Below are 12069 nucleotides of genomic sequence, written 5' to 3'. Positions count from 1 at the left end.
CAAATATCTGCCCAGTATATAAGCTGTGAAGGGCAGGAAGCTAAAGAGCTATACAAAAAGACTTGGAAAGCAGAGTCTTTCTCATTCTCTTGGGTACTGAGCTACCAAAGAATCCAGGCTCTGAACTGAAATCTCTGAAAGTCCCTGTCATAGAGACAGAAAAATCAGAGGTTGGACTGAGTGCTACCAAAACGGCAACCCACACTTATTACAGCTCAGTTTTAGGTTATATTTAGATGTTTGAGTGATATACACCCCATCCCCCTATCTTCCTAGCAAAACAAAGGATAAATCCTTTCAGGTATTAGAAAATGTATCAGGAGTATCTTACTTTTTCATATATAATTTATAGCACTCAATAAAAAATAACATGACATTTGAGAAGCTAGAATAACATGAAAAATGACCAAAGTGAAAAAAAGAGATAAGAGAATGCAGAGACACACATAATAGAAATGCATAAGGCTTTTAACTACGACCAATGTGTTTAGGGGAAAAGAGAGAAGGGGAGAATATACAGGGAAAAAGATGAAAAAGTTAACAAATAATCATAAACAAGTAAAAATAGCATTGCCAACCTAAAATAAAATATCTAGGTTTAAAAAGTGAGTGAATAAGTCAAATAAATTTTAGATAGAACTTAGAATATAGTGATTTAGAGGAGTCATAAAGATGAGAGATGGGAAGGAAAATAAAGAGTAGGAAAGGGAGAAGAGATACAGAGACACAGAGGCAGAACTACAGAAGTCATATTTGAAGATATAATAAGAGAGAATTTAATATAAACTAAAGAGTATGAAAACCCCCACTCCTAATAAAGCTGCTGAAAATCAAAAGGAAAAAGGAAAATCTGAAATAATAACAGATTTATTTAATACTAAAGGAAGAGGGAAAAAAGGAGAGAAAAAGGAACATAAAGCATGTGGATCTATTAAAAGCAAATGGCAGATACCAACACATCAATATCAGTAATTGCATTTACAGTGAATGGATTAAGATAAACCACAACTGATGCAAATGTTACTTGCAAAATAATCACCTTATGCTATGAAAACAAAGAAATGTCGAAAGTAAAATGATGGGGAAAATGTACCAACTGTAAGAAAGCTGGAATAGCTTTATCGATGTCCCAGAAAGTAGAAAAGATACACTAATTGACAGCAGTCCTGATAGAGGGCATCAGAGGGCAGACAGACTGAAACCACAATCACAGAAAACTAGCCAACCTGATCACATTGACCACAGCCTTATCTAACTCAATGAAACTAAGCCATGCCGTGTAGGGCCAACCAAGACAGATGGGTCACAGTGGAGAGTTCTGACAAAATGTGGTCCACTGGAGAAGGGAATGGCAAACCACTGCAGGATTCTTGCCTTGAAAACCCCATGAACAGTATGAAAAGGCAAAAAGATAGGACACTGAAAGATGAACTCCCCAGGTCAGTAGGTGCCCAATATGCTACTGGAGATCACTGGAGAAATAGCTCCAGAAAGAATGAAGGTAGGGAGCCAAGGCAAAAACAACACCCAATTGTGGATGTGACTGGTGATAGAAGCAAGGTCCACTGGTGTAAAGAGCAATATTGCATAGGAACCTGGAATGTTAGGTCCATGAATGAAGGGAAATTGGAAGTGGTCAAACAGGAGATGGCAACAGTGAACGTTGACATTCTAGGAATTGGTGAGCTAAAATGGACTGGAATAGGTGAATTTAACTCATATGACCATTATATCTACTACTGTGGGCAGGAATCGCTTAGAAGAAATGGAGTAACCATCATAGTCAACAAAAGAGTCTGAAATGCAGTGCTTGGATACAGTCTCAAAAACAACAGAATGATCTCTCTGTTCATCTCCAAGGCAAACCATTCAATATCATGGTAATGCAAGTCTATGCCCCAACCAGTAATGCTGAAGAAGCTGAGGTTGAATGGTTCTATGAAGACCTACATGACCTTTTAGAACTAACACCCCCAAAAGATGTCCTTTTCCTTATAAGGGACTGGAATCCCAAAGTATGAAGTCAAGAAACATCTGGAGTAACAGGCAAATTTGACCTTGGATTACAGAATGAAGCAGGGAAAAGGCTAATAGAGTTTTGCCAAGACAACGCACTGATCATAGCAAACACCCTCTTCCAACAACACAAGAGAAGACTCTACTCATGGACATCACCAGATGGCCAACACTGAAATCCAATAGATTATATTCTTTGCAGCCAAAGATGGAGAAGCTCTATACAGTAACCAGACCAGGAGCTGACGGTGGCTCCGATAATTAACTGCTTATTACAAATTCAGACTTAAATTGGAAAAAAAAAGGAGGGGGGAACACTAGACGATTCAGGTATGACCTAAATCAAATCCCTTATGACTATACAGTGGAAGTGAGAAATAGATTTAAAGGGCTATATCTCATAGACAGAGTGCCTGATGAACTATGGATGGAGGTTCATGACACTGTACAGGAGACAGAAATAAAGACCACCCCCAAGAAAAAGAAATGCAAAAAAGCAAAATGGCTGTCTGAGGAGGCCTTACAAATAGCTGTGAAAGGAAGGGAAGTGAAAAGCAAAGGAGAAAAGGAAAGATTTACCCATTTGAATGCAGAGTTCAAAAGAAGAGCAAGGAAAGATAAGAAAGGCTTCCTCAGTGATCAGTGCAAAGAAATAGAGGAAAACAATAGAATGGGAAAGACTAGAGATCTCTTCAAGAAAATTAGAGATACCAAGGGAACATTTCAAGCAAAGATTGGGTAAATAAAAGACAGAAATGGTATGAACCTAACAGAAGCAGAAGATGTTAAGAAGAGGTGGCAAGAATACACAGAAGTACTGTACAAAAGAGATCTTCTTGACCAAGATAATCATGATGGTGTGATCACTCACACTCACCTAGAGCCAGACATCCTGGAATGTGAAGTCAAGTGGGCCTTAAGAAGCATCACTATGAACAAAACTAGTGGAGGGGATGGAATTCCAGTTGAGTTCTTTCAAATCCTGAAAGATGATGCTGTGAAGCGCTGCACTCAATAGGCCAGCAAATTTGGAAAACTCAGCAGTAGCCACAGGACTGGAAAAGGTCAGTTTTCATTCCAATCACAAAGAAAGGCGATGCCAAAGAATGCTCAAACTCCCACACAATTGCACTCATCTCACATGCTAGTAAAGTAATGCTCAAAATTCTCCAAACCAGGCTTCAGCAATACATGAACCGTGAACTTCCAGATGTTCAAGTTGGTTTTAGAAAAGGCAGAGGAACCAGAGATCAAATTGCCAACATCTGTTGGATCATGGAGAAAGCAAGAGAGTTCCAGGAAAACATCTATTTCTGCCTTATTGACTATGCCAAAACCTTTGACTGTGTTGATCACAATAATCTGTGGAAAATTCTTCAAGAGAAGGGAATACCAGACCACCTGAGCTGCCTCTTGAGAAACCTGTATGTAGGTCAGGAAGCAACAGTTAGAACTGGACATGGAACAACAGACTGGTTCCAAATAGGAAAAAGTGCATCAAGCCTGTATATTGTCATCCTGCTTATTTAACTTATATACAGAGTACATCATAAGAAACGCTGGGCTGGATGAAGCAAAAGCTGGAATCAAGATTGCCGGGAGAAATATCAATAACCTCAGATATGCAGATGACACAACCCTTATGGCAGAAAAAGAAGAAGAACTAAAGAGCCTCTTGATGAAAGTGAAAGAGGAGAATGAAAAAGTCAGCTTAAAGCTCAACATTCAGGAAACTAAGATCATGGCATCCGGTCCCATCACTTCCTGGCAAATGGATATGGAAACAGTGGAAACAGTGGCTAACTTTATTTGGGGGGGCTCCAAAATCACTGCAGATGGTGACTGCAGCCATGAAATTAAAAGACGCTTGCTCCTTGGAAGGAATGTTATGGCAAACCTAGACAGCATATTAAAAAGGAGAGACATTACTTTGCCAACAAAGGTTCATCCAGTCAAAGCTATGGTTTTTCTGGTAGTCATGTATGGATGTGAGATTTGGACTGTAAAGAAAGCTGAGCAATGGAGAATTGATGTTTTTGAACTGTGGTGTTGGAGAAGACTCTTGAGAATCCCTTGGAATGCAAGGAGATCCAACCAGTCCATCCTAGAGGAGATCAGTCCTGAGTATTCACTGGAAGGACTGATGTTGAAGCTGAAACTCCAATATTTTGGCCACCTGATGTGAAGAGCTGACTCATTTCAAAAGACCCTGATGCTGAGAAAGATTGGGGGCAGAAGGAGAAGGGGATGACAGAGGATGAGATTGCTGGATGGCATCACTGACTCAATGGACATGAGTTTGGATAAACTCTGGGAATTGGTGATGGACAGGGAGGCCTGGCGTGCTGCAGTCCATGGAGTCGCAAAGAGTCAGACACAACTGAGCAACTGAACCGAACTGAACTGAACACGAATTGAATTAAAGAGGGAATTTTCATGATCATAATGAGGTACCCTTTATAAAGATATAGACATCAAAATTCAAGAAAGGTAACAGTACATAACTTTGAAATATACTTGACAGAATGAAAAGAATAGGCAAAATCACAATCAAAATGGGGGATTATTACTGTGTCTTTTTCAATAGCATACAGACCAGACATACAAAAAGCAAAGGATACAGTAGATGTACAACAAAATAGTCAGCACATTTAACCAAGTAACACATAGAGCAATGCACCCAACAATGCAAGAGTTCACAATACTGTAAATGCACTCAGAGCTTTTACCAAAATGACCACATAATGGGACAAAATCTTTCACTCTTTGAATTCATACAGAGTATTTACTTTGACCACAGTGGAATGAAATTAAGAATTAAAAAGAAAATATTGTTAGCCATCCCTATTTTGGGAAATTCAGCAACACTCTCCCAAAAAACACCTGAGTCTGGGAACAAATTTAAAATTTACCAAATATTGTGAAATAATGATAATAAAAATACAATAATAATGATAATAAACACAAAATAATGATATTAACATAAATTCTTCTAATGAAACTCAAGGGAAACTTATACTCTAGATTTAGAGAAGAGGAAAGACTGAAAGTGAAAAAATTGTAAGCTTCTGTTAAGAAACTAGGAGATGAGAAAGCCTAAAGAATATAGAACATTGGGGTTAATTTAAAAAGGAACAAAAATGAATGGAAAAGAAGGTAAGCATAAGATAGAAAGCATAGAAGAAAACCCTTTAAACGTGGCTCATTGAAAATTGATGAACACTGATCAATACCAATGAAGAGCAGAGAGAAAATGAAGTTAACAATAGCAAGAACGAAAAGGGACATCACTATAAATCATACAGATTTTTTGGTCATAGTTTTTGTGTTGTTTGTTTGTTCTTGGCTGTGCTGTGGCCCTTGGGATCTTAGTTCCCAGGTCAGGGATTGAACCTGGACCCACGGCAGTGAAAGTCCAGAGATTTAACCCCTGGATTGCATAGCTTTATTAATATAATTTATACATTTAATGTGGATAAGTACACAGAAAGTGTCTTTCTCCACAGCCTTGCCAACACTTAAGTGTCTTTTCAAAAAAACAGTCATTCTGACATGTGTGATATCTCTTCGTGGTTTTGATTTACATTTTCCTGATGATTGACAATGTCAAGCCTTTTTCATATACCCATTGGCCATTTGTATGTTTTCTTTAGAAAAATGTCTATTCAAGCCCTTGGCCAATTTTTTAATTGAGTTATTAGGTTTTGGATTTTTTTTTCTTCAGTTGCAGGAGTTCCTTATTTGTTTGGAAATTAATACCTTACATAGTTTGTGCTAGCTTGCTTTTTCACTCTGTTGATGTTTCCTTTGGCTTGAAGAAGCTTTTTAGTTTGATATGTTCCCACTTGTCTATTTTTGCTTTGTTGCCTGTACTTTTGACATCATATCCATGAAATCATTAAGCAATGTGTTTTTATTTTGTGATGAATCTATCACATATCTAAAATATAATTCTTATCTGGTGATGATACTATACAATCACACATAGTAAAATAAATAAATAAATAAATAAGTGAATTCAAAATTAAATTTTGAATATTCTTTAGTGGAACTATAAAATCATTTGCAGAAAATAAAACTTGATTCAATGTTATTTTGAGATTAAGAATGGCATATGAAACATTTCATTAAAGGCAGAAGTCAAAAAAGTAAACCATTATAGATTCAATAACATAACCCCCACATTCACGTAGATAACTTTAAACATATATGCAAAAAATGGGGGAAATATTTACAAAAATATTTAAGAAAGAGTAAGTGATGTTTCTTTATAAGACTATAAAGAAAGATGAGCACCGAAGAATTGATGCTTTTGAACTGTGGTGTTGGAGAAGACTCTTGAGAGTCCCTTGGACTGCAAGGAGATCCAACCAGTCCATCTTAAAGGAGACCAGTCCTGAGTGTTCATTGCAAGGACTGATGTTGAAGCTGACACAACTGAGCAACTGAAGTGATGTTTGTTTATAGAGAGTTCCTATAAATAAATAAAAAAATTTAAAACATTCTAGAGAAAAAAAATATTGTCATGAAAGATATCTTAAAACTGTAATATAGGAAAGAAGATAATATTTTTGTATATAATGTTTGTTAAAGTCGCTCAGTCGTGTCCAACTCTTTACGACCCCATGGAGTATACAGTCCATGGAATTCTCCAGGCCAGAATACTGGAGTGGGTAGCCTTTCCCTTCTCCAGAGGTCTTCCCAAGCCAGGAATCACACCTAGGTTTCCCACATTGCAGGCAGATTCTTTACCCACTGAGTCATCAGGGAAGCCCAAGAACACTGCAGTGAGTAGCCTATCCTTCTCCAGTGGATCTTCCCGACCCAGGAATCAAACCGGGGTCTCCTGCATTGTAGGCAGATTCTTTACCAGCTTAGCTACCAGGGAAGCCCTCATGTGGATAAAAAAAAAAAAAAAAGCATGATGCATGTTCTTATGTCAAGACTATGAAGAGAATAATACTCTCTTTTAAAATTAATTATTTGGTTGTCCTGGGTCTTAGTTGCAACATGCAAATTCTTACTTGTGGGATCATAAGAAAAAAAATTGTAACTACATGTAGTGATGGATATTACTGCGCGTGTGGTGATGATTTACCAATATGTACAAAAACATAAACACTGTATTTTACACTTAGAACTAATATAATATTACAAGAATTACATCTCAATGAAATATTTTAACAAACAAGATTGGAATATGTGGATAAAATTAATTTCATCCTTACCTCATTTAGGCTTCTCTGGTGGCTCAGACGGTAAAGAATCTGACTGCAATGTGGGAGAGTCAATTGCAATACCTAGGTTGGGATGATCCCCTGGAGAAGGGAATGGAAACCCGTTCCAGTATTCTTGCCTGGCGAATTCCATGGACCGAGGAGCCTGGCAGGCAGACAAAAAGAGCCGGACATGACTGAGTGACTAACATTTTCACTTAATGTCATTTTGGGGACCCAAATTAAACTCATCACTTAGATTTTAAAATGTCAAATCTCACTGCATCCTGCAGGGTTGGGACAGACACACAGAAACAGACAGTAAGTCACCTGCATATGAGATATAGGCTTCCTCCATTGGAGAGCATGAAGTGTAATTCCAAGGGTCAGAAGGACACTGCCAGAGAGAGATGTCAGTTTTCCAACACTGGATTCCATCCACCCACTGGGGTCTATAACCTTCTCTAAGAGCAACAGAAGAGTTGAAGATTCCACTGTCCCCACAGCCAAGCTGTCTGCAGATCACAGACACAGTGATGTCTTCCATGGGGCTATGGCAGACACTGCCCCAGGTCCCATTGTAGAAAACTTCCAGCCACCCAGCACACTGCTGGTCCTCACTCACCATCCTGAGGGCCAGGAATTCTAAGATTGAAAGGGGAGGAGACAGGACACAGTAAAAAACTTTGCTGCATGTTCTAGGTTTTCCTTTCTTCTAGAAATGGTGAACAGTCATCTCTGACCTTGCTCAAGAGATACCCACTAGATGACAAGACTGACATCGCCTCCCTTATAACTAACCTTGTCCATTTGTGTCTGTATTTCTATTTCTACCACAATGGTGTAGTGGATATGAACTGAGGGGAAGACCAAACTGTGTGGGTGCTAGTAGGGAGGGGCAGCTGAATTCTGCTTCCTAACAAAATCTTTGAAGAGTATGTTAAGGGATGTAATGTGGATATTAGGGAGATAGGCAGAATAGTTAACCCCAAAATGTCCACATCCCAAACTCTGCAACCTGTGAATATGTTACTATACCTGACAAAAGGGATTTACAGATGTGATTATGGTAAGGACCTTGGGATGGTGAGATTAAGCTAGAATATTGTATTAACAATGTGAGCCCAGTCTGAACACATCCTTAGACCCACTATCCTTAAACATGGACTACATTTCTTAGCTCTTCCTAGAGAGAGAAATGTGACTCTGGATAATATCTGGAGGCCTGCAGGATTGCTGGTCTCATAATGGATAAAGGAGGCTGTGAACCAAGGGATGTAGGCAGTTTCTGGAAGCTTGAGAATTCCATGGACAGAGGGGCAGGGCAAGATAGAGTCCATGGGATCACAAAGAGTCAGGCACGACTATGTGACTTTCCTTTCTTTCTTTCTTTTTTTTTTTTCATCTAGAAGATTGAAAGGACAAGAAATAGATTCTCCCCCAGAGACACAGAATTGATGCAGCCCTGCTGAAGCCTTGATCCAGGCCTAGTGAGATCCCTGCTGGACATCTAAGCTACAGAAATGTAAGGAAATAAATTTATGTTGTTTTAACCCACTAATTGGTAAATTGTTACTGAAGCAAACGGAAACTAGTAACTGGAGAGAGAGCCCTGCTTTCAAGAAAAACTGTAAAAAATGGCTCTGCCAGGAAACCTGCTGAGAAGAAAGGACCAGATCCTCAGCTGCTGCAGAAGGAAGTGAAAGCACCTCGTCTTCACGTCTGCTGGAAAGACAGGCTTCATGGGAGGAAGCCTCCTTCTCTGGTCCTTTCAGCATCTCTCCCTCAGGGCTCAGACCCCCGTCCTCCAGGGCCCACCCCTCCCCCAGCCTGTGGACAATGTGTAGCGCGGACCTGAGCAGATGACCCCCGCGTCCTCCTTGTGTCTGCAGTCGTGCCGCCCCCAGCCCCAGGAAGGGCACTTCCACACGTGAGATTCATTTCCTGTGCAGTTCAGGTTGTCCAGCCAGATGGGCCCTGATCCTGCCCCAAAGTGAGCACACCCTGTGGCATTGAGGGCTTCTCCACAGCCTAGCTGCCTGCACACCACGCGGGCATCGTCCAGGTCCCAGCCGTCATCACAGATGGTGCCCCAGGAGCCCTGGTCAAGGATCTCCACTCTGCCGGCGCAGGGACAGCCCCCGTTCACCAGGCGGAGCTGCCTGCTGTCTGAGGAGAGAGAAATGGGACAATGGGGCGGTGACCTGGGGAATGAAAAGGATCTTTTGTCCTGTGGGACCCTCACCTGAGCAATAGGGGGCGCTCTCCTCTGAGGCCACAGAGCCTTCAGGTTGAGACAGGGAGTCGTTGCACTGGGGAAGCACCTGGATCTGATTTCCTGAAGAAACAACAATGATCAGAAGTCTGGAACAGTTGAAGAACAAGAAGTTGAATTAAGGGAAATAATGACCTGGTAATGGACCTTATATGAAAGCTGTGTTCAGTTCACTTCAGTTCATTCACTCAGTCATGTCTGTTTGCAAACCCATGAACTGCAGCACGCAAGGCCTGCTTGTCAATCACCAACTCCCCGAGTCCACCCAAACTCATGTCCATCCAATTGGTAATACCATCCAACCATCTCATCTTCTGTCGTCCCCTTCTCCTCCTGCCCTCAATCTTTCCCAGCATCAGGGTCTTTTCACATGATAGAGTTCTTCACATCAGGTGGCCAAAATATTGGTGTTTCAGCTTCATCAGTCCTTCCAATGAACACCCAGGACTGATCTCCTCTAGGATGGACTGGTTGGATCTCCTTGCAGTCCAAGGAACTCTCAAGAGTCTTCTCCAACACCACAGTTCAAAAACATCAATTCTTCATTGCTCAGCTTTCTTTACAGTCCAACTCACATCCACACATGACTACTGGAAAAACCATAGCCTTGACTAGGCAGATGGACCTTTGTTGACAAAGTATTGTCTCTGTTTTTTAATAAGCTGCGTAGGTTGGCCATAACTTTCCTTCAAAGGAGTAAGCATCTTTTAAGTTCTTGGCTGCAGTCACCATCTGCCGTGATTTGGGGGCCCAAAAAATAAAGTCAGCCACTGCTTCCACTGTTTCCCCATCTATTTCCCATGAAGTGATGGGACCGGACGCCATGATCTTTGTTTTCTGAATGTTGAGCTTTAAGTCAACATTTTCACTCTTCTCTTTCACTTTCATCAAGAAGCTCTTTAGTTCTTTCACTTTCTGCCATAAGGATGGTGTCATCTGCATATCTGAGGTTATTGATATTTCTCCTGGCAATCTTGATTGCAGCTTATGCTTCATCCAGCCCAGCGTTTCTCATGATGTACTCTGCATAGAAGTTAAATAAGCAGGATGACAATATACAGCTTTGATGTACTCCTTTTCCTATTTGGAACCAGTCTGTTGTTCCATGTCAAGTTCTAACTGTTGCTTTATGACTTGCATACAGGTTTCTCAAGAGGCAGGTTAGGTGGTCTGGTATTCCCATCTCTCTCAGAATTTTCCACAGTTTATTGTGATCCACACAGTCAAAGGCTTCTGCATAGTCAATAAAGCAGAAATAGATATTTTCCTGGAACTCTCTTGCTTTTTTGATTATCCAGTGGATGTTGGCAATTTGATCTCTGGTTCCTTTCCCTTTTCTAAAACCAGCTTGAACATCAGGAATTTCACGGTTCACGTATTGCTGAAGCCTGGCTTGGAGAATTTTGAGCATTACTCTACTAGCCTGTGAGATGAGTGCAATTGTGCGGGAGTTTGAGCATTCTTGTCATTGCCTTTCTTTGGGATTGGAATGAAAACTGACCTTTTCCAGTCCTGTGGCTACTGCTGAGTTTTCCAAATTTGCTGGCCTATTGAGTGCAGCACTTCAGAGCATCATCTTTCAGGATTTGAAAGAGCTCAACTGGAATTCCATCCCCTCCACTAGTTTTGTTCATAGTGATGCTTCTTAAGGCCCACTTGACTTCACATTCCAGGATGTCTGGCTCTAGGTGAGTGTGAGTGATCACACCATCACCATTATCCAGGTCATGAAGATCTCTTTTGTACAGTACTTCTGTGTATTCTTGCATCTCTTCTTAATATCTTCTGCTTCTGTTAGGTCCATACCATTTCTGTCCTTTATTGACCCAATCTTTGCTTGAAATGTTCCCTTGGTATCTCTAATTTTTTTGAAGAGATCTCTAGTCTTTCCCATTCTATTGTTTTCCTCTATTTATTGCACTGATCGCTGAGGAAGCCTTTCTTATCTTTCCTTGCTCTTCTTTGGAACTCTGCATTCAAATGGGTATATCTTTCCTTTTCTCTTTTGCTTTTTGCTTGTCTTCTTTTCACAGCTATTTATAAGGCCTCCTCAGACAGCCATTTTGCTCTTTTGCATTTCTTTTCCATAGGGATGGTCTTGATTCCTGTCTCCTGTACAGTGTCACGAACCTCCGTCCATAGTTCATCAGGCACTCTGTCAGATCTAGTCCCTCAAATCTATTTCTCACTTCCACTGTATAGTCATAAAAGATTTCATTTAGGTCATACCTGAATGGTCTAGTGTTTTTCCCCACTTTCTTCAATTCAAGTCTGAATTTGGCAATAAGGAGTTCATGATCTGAGCTACAGTCAGCTCTGGGTCTTGTTTTTGCTCCCTGCATAGAGCTTTTCCATCTTTGGCTGCAAAGAATATAATCAGTCTGATTTCGGTGTTGACCATCTGGTGATCTCCATGTGTAGAATCTTCTCGTGTGTTGTTGGAAGAGGATGTTTGCTATGAAAGCTGTGACCCAACAGTAAAATTATCATACTCTTATTGTTCACCGTCTCCGTGGAGAGTTCTGCTTCTGACGTATCACAATTTTTGTTTTAACCCAAGTG

The 12069-nt window shown here is 40.5% G+C and overlaps 1 pseudogene; it reads right to left on the bottom strand.

Annotated features, from left to right (window-relative positions):
* The window catches only part of LOC138437852 (antigen WC1.1-like), a 68420-nt pseudogene that overhangs the window by 36135 nt on the left and 20216 nt on the right, over window positions 1-12069 (bottom strand).

The sequence above is a fragment of the Ovis canadensis genome, chromosome 3 (assembly GCF_042477335.2).
Source record: "Ovis canadensis isolate MfBH-ARS-UI-01 breed Bighorn chromosome 3, ARS-UI_OviCan_v2, whole genome shotgun sequence".
Classification (NCBI taxonomy): Eukaryota; Metazoa; Chordata; class Mammalia; order Artiodactyla; family Bovidae; genus Ovis; species Ovis canadensis.
This window is presented reverse-complemented; position numbering and strand designations above follow the sequence as displayed.